The sequence below is a fragment of the Chenopodium album genome, chromosome 18 (genome assembly GCF_948465745.1).
Source record: "Chenopodium album chromosome 18, dcCheAlbu1.1, whole genome shotgun sequence".
In the NCBI taxonomy this organism is placed as follows: domain Eukaryota; kingdom Viridiplantae; phylum Streptophyta; class Magnoliopsida; order Caryophyllales; family Amaranthaceae; genus Chenopodium; species Chenopodium album.
In genome coordinates, this window is record NC_137851.1 from 46,671,468 (window position 1) to 46,676,889 (window position 5,422).

Below are 5,422 nucleotides of genomic sequence, written 5' to 3' on the forward strand. Positions count from 1 at the left end.
TGGTCCTAAATCTCTATTTCAATTATTTAAATTAATTGTTTGATTTAATATTTTCATTGAATTTACTAACATGTGTATTGTTTTGATAGAAAGAGATACGAGGCAACAAAGTAAGTAGTTTTGCTATATCTTTAGAAAGCATGTTTAAATTATTTTAATTCCTAGTATCATGATAGGATGTCTTTATAATTCCTAGTATCACGTTTAAGGTATTAACTAATATTTCTAATATCATGTATGTTTCTAGTATTATGTTTAGGTTGCTTCCTATTTCTTCTATCGTGCTAGTATCATGTTAGGGTTGAAACTTTGATTTTATTGCTTAGTGACATGTTAGGATTTGTTATTAATCATGTTAGTATCATGCCTAGGATCTTGCTAATAATATTATTATGCTTTATTGAGATTTTTTATGGTGATGATGATTTGTTATATTAATAAATTATATGTTGTTTGATATTATTATTATTGCTTGATCACGCCCTCTCTTGCAGGTTTAAAGGAAATTTGTACTTGAAATCACGCTTAATAAGATAATTAATAATTTTATTTAGGCTAATGTGATTTTAATTCAAGTGATCGCCAATAATAGATTTGTTTGTGCATTAATATTCAACCAACATAGTTTAAAAATCTCAAACATCCCACACTTGATGAAAAAAAATTGACTCATCTTGTAGGGATATGAAAGTCAATGATTTGGAGTTTTTGTGCTATAACAAAGTTTAGTTACTCAAGTATCATTTCAAGATAATTTATTATTCATATAATTTAAAGCTAATTTGATTTACTTCAATGATATTTTGATTTACTTTTAGCATTATTTATTCACTTTTGAGTAATTATGATTTACTTTTGGCATATTAATTTACTTTTTTTTAGTTTTTCTACTTACTTTTTAGAGATTTTGATTTACTTTTGAGGTATTTTGAATAACTTTAGAGTTTTTGTAATTACTTTTTAAGATACCCTATGTAGGAATATAATCGAACCTACACCTCTATGCATCCGCATAGTGCTCTACCATTAGAGCTAATAGGTTTACTTTTTTTTTTGGACACAAAGCAAACAAGCAAATTTATTAAGGAAGACTTGAAATGTCAAGAACCACTGCATCCGATAAACCATCGGGCACCTCTATGATCCACACTCTCATCTCAACATAACATTTACTCAAATGTGTTAATATGTGAGCAACCTCATTTCTCTTATTTGTTGCTCTTGAGATGATGGTACAGTTTAGCATTGTCCGTCTCCAATATAATTCTATTGAGACCTGCTTTAATTGCGATTTGCAAAGCATTCCTAACAGCCAGAGCCTCACTAACATCAATTGCAAACTTGCCCTACAACAAGTAGCCAGCAGAACATCTCCTGTAGTGTCACGAATAACACCCCCAGACCAAATGAAATATCCTCAAAGTAGGATGCATCGGTATTCAACTTGAACACCCCAATTTCAGGAGGTTTCCATCACTGTATAACAGCTATATGAGCATACAACATGCGATCAGGTTGAATAATAGCTTTCTCATGCTCACCAATTATGCCCATAGCTCTCTGGACTGTATCTTAAGTAGCCACATCTTTCTTACATAGGAGAAGCCCAGATATGCTTCCAAGCCTGCAAATTACATATATTGGATGAAGAGGCAACTATAATGAGAAACTTTCAACTATATTAGCTCAAATGACACTTGAACTAATAGGTTGTAGCACTTGTATTAAAAATCCAAAGCATAATCGATAATCCAACTATGCTTACTTTCATTAACTTATGAGTCTAACTGGTTTACTTTTATTAACTTTCAATCTACTTTTTAATCAAGAGAAAAAACAAACTTTTAAGATTAATTGATTTACTTTTAACCAACTTCTATCTACTTTTAGAAATAGAAAATTACTAGAAGCAATATTCATTTTTAATCAGCATAAGATCCTATCCTTCAAATATAGCAGAAAATTCATATAGACTATGCATCACTTCGTTTCACCTCAGTAAAGACTCTAGCAGCAAATGACTTATAGTCATACCTAGTGAAACCTGTAGCTAGCATTATAGGATCGTGTGTTGACAGCTCATGAATGACTTTATTCCTGCTAGTCCAAGAGGACCAACATAAGTTTGCAAACATTGAAATCTCATCCCCTGATAATCTCTCTGCCACCCAGCTTAGGTGATGTGTGACATTTTTGGCACTCATTTGGTTCCTTTTTGGATGATTTTTATTTCATTTTATCTCTCTTTTCTTTAGTTTTCCTTAGTTTTATTCTTGTTTTCTTCATTTTATGCTTTTTGTAGTTAGTTTCTCTTTTTCATGTCTTTTTCTAGTTTACTTGTTATTTTCTCTTTTACTTGCTTTTTATCCTTTGATTGTAGGTGGTAATTGATTGTCCAAGAATTCCCGGGCTTCCTTTCTATAGTTTTCCATTGATTTTCATGCCTAAAGCTTGTGCAAGAAGTTTCAAGTCAATGAGAGGTTCAAGGAGCATGCTTCAAAGTCTTGTTTATGCCTTCCTCATGGCTCATTTTCTTCAAGAAATTCAAGGAAGTTGCTGCCTACCTTGTCCTCCATCATCATCATCTAGGATGCGTGCACCTCGTGAGCAAGGGCAAAGAAGAAAGGAGGAAGCTGCAGCTATGTGTGGGCGCACTTAAGGAGTGTGCGGCCGCACATCAGGTGTGTGCGGGCGCACATTCCTGGGTACACTCCTTCGAGCGCCCGCACTTACGAGGGTCTATTTTTGGGCGTCATTACCGACCTCCTCCTTGTATATATAGTTATTTCTACCTATTTTTGGGGAGAGTTTTTTTGGAGAGGAAGTTTTAGTTTTAGATTGAATTTGATAGTTAGTTTTTGGGAGAATTTTAGAGAGAGAAACTCAAGAACTAGAGAGAGAAACTCATGATTTTTGGTGATTGCTCAAGGATTTCTCATTGTATTTGATCTTTGGATCAAAGTTTTGTAAGGATTTTCTTCTTGATTTCAATACAAGTTTGATTTTAGTTGATTTCATTAGTTTTTCATATTGTTTATGATTGATTTGGTTATTGATTGAATTTTGATTGATTTTGATTGATTGTTGGTTTAATCTTTGATTTCAAGTATGTTGATGATGAATTTGATGAATGTTGTAGTTTTGATCTTAATTCCTATGGCTAGTGAGTAGTTTCCTAGCTAGGGAGATGGTGAAGCATGTATGAATGATGGAATAGTGTAATTTGGGGATAATTGATGGAGTTGATGATATGATTAAATTTGGTTGATATTTCATGTGCATGTGTGTGATTAATTGAGGTTTGGCCATCTTTGATTAATACACTAGATTGCATTGTAAGCTTGCTATGATACGGACCATTGATTAGTGAACTTGCAATTTCACGATTGAGGTGCTTTGTGACGTTCCCTAGTTAGTGTTTAACGTAGTTGACGCTAGTTAGACCTCTAGGTGAACCAACTTAGTATGCTCTTTTGGATACATGATGATTTTCCTTCATATCGCTTGACTTAGTCGGTTTGACCTCCCAAATTACCGTTTCCATTATGATTGCATGTGGATCCATTGCCCTAGTGTCTTAGATTGATTTAATACAAGTTTGCATTACCTAGTTTAGCCTTAGTTCTATCTCAAACCCCTTCTTGATTCCGAAATAGCTTGATTTAGACATCGTGCACTTGATATCCATTCCCTTGGGTTCGACCTTGACTTGCCACTACGCTAAATAGGGGTTAGTTAAGTTACAAATTTTGTTTGATAGGGTGGGGTGGTAGCCCAACGACCTACCGTTCTCCGTCCCATCAAAATGGCGCCGTTGCCGGGGAATGGTGCTTGAGTGTATGTTGTTGTTGAGTCTATTCCACTTTATTTGCAAAATACAAAAAGATTTTACACTTTAGGCTACACTTGTAGCCGTGCTACTAACATTTTCTTTGAGTTTTGTGTGCTTAGATCCCTAGCCATGGGAAGTAATTCAAGAGTTGCCTTGAAGGAACTTGGAGTGCCCGGTGCTTATAGGTATGAATGCGGCATAGCTCCACCTACAACACCGGCAAGTGATTTTGAAATTAGGCCGGCAATGATCACCCTAATTGAGAGGAGACAATATAGTGGGGCAAAGAACGAGAGCCCATTGAACCATCTTAAGGAGTTTGAAAAATATTGCAACACTATCAATGTCAATGGAGTTTCTCAAGAGTTTATCCGCCTTAAATTGTTCCCTTTCTCTCTCATAGGAAGATCTTTGGAATGGCTAGACAAAGAAGTGAAGCCCAATTCCTTGAAGACATGGGATGACGTCACAAAGGCTTTCTTGTCCCGTTTCTACCCACCAAAGAAGACGGCGGAGGCTAGAGCCTTAATCCAAAGTTTTAAGCAATTACCTAGAGAGAATCTCTATGAAGCATGGGAGAGATACAAGGACTACCAAAGGGAATGCCCTCACCACGGAATTCCAACATATCAAGTGATCCAAATCTTCTATAGAGGTTTGAGCTTTCAAGGTAGATCGAGCCTAGATGCCGGAGCCGGAGGGCCAATCATGAACAAGACGGAAGAAGAGGTTGTGGATGTAACAGATGATGTGGTAAGGAATTACATGGATTGGCATGATGTAGAGAGGGAATCGGCAAGCACAAGTTGCTCAACCGATCAATCTTATGTCATCAACGAATTGTCCACAATGGTCTCGGAGTTAGGAAAGGAGATGAATTCTCTCAAGAACAAGCTCAAGAGTCCTTCACAAGCTTCTAGTCTTCCCTCCCAATTTAAGGGGAGAGGTACATCTTCCTACTCTAACCCTCCTTTTGCTTCTTGTTGCATGATTAGAGAATGCTTGGTTTGTGATATATGTGGGAAGAATGATCATGATGCTTCTAATTGCTCCAATGTTCCTTGTGATAGATATGATGGATATGAGAATGTGCATGTGAATTGTGATGATAATAATGATTTTGGACCTGGATTTAATGCTCAAAAGATTGTTGGGAATAGGAATTATCACAATAATGGGAGCTATGATAATTACAACCAAAAGAGTGGTAATGGTAACCGTGTGATCCAAGAATTTTGTGGCAACCATAACAACTTTTGTTGTAATGATCAAAGCTATGGCCAAGAATATGGGGATCATGATCAAGGTTATGGTAACCATAATCAAAATTCCGGCCAAAATCATGGTAAGGGTAATTGGAGTAATCAAGGTAGGGGAAATTTTCAAAATGATGTTCAAAGAGATACCCCACCCCAAATTACTCCAAGGACTCAAAGCCAAGGTGATGATTTCTTTACTCAACAATCCCAATTGAATAGGCTAGAAAATTTCATGATGGATCAATCTAAGATGTTGAATGAATTCACATTATCTTGTAACAAAATGTTTGAGGTCCTATTTACTCATGGAAAGATGCTTGAGAACCAAATT

At 35.8% G+C, this 5,422-nt stretch overlaps 1 non-coding gene across 1 annotated transcript; it reads right to left on the reverse strand.

The window, feature by feature from the left end:
* Window positions 1-4,346: 4,346 nt before the first annotated feature.
* On the reverse strand, window positions 4,347-4,452 carry LOC145593304 (small nucleolar RNA R71). Its single transcript, XR_014102655.1, has one exon. It is a non-coding gene; the product is annotated as a small nucleolar RNA R71 (small nucleolar RNA).
* Window positions 4,453-5,422: the final 970 nt, after the last annotated feature.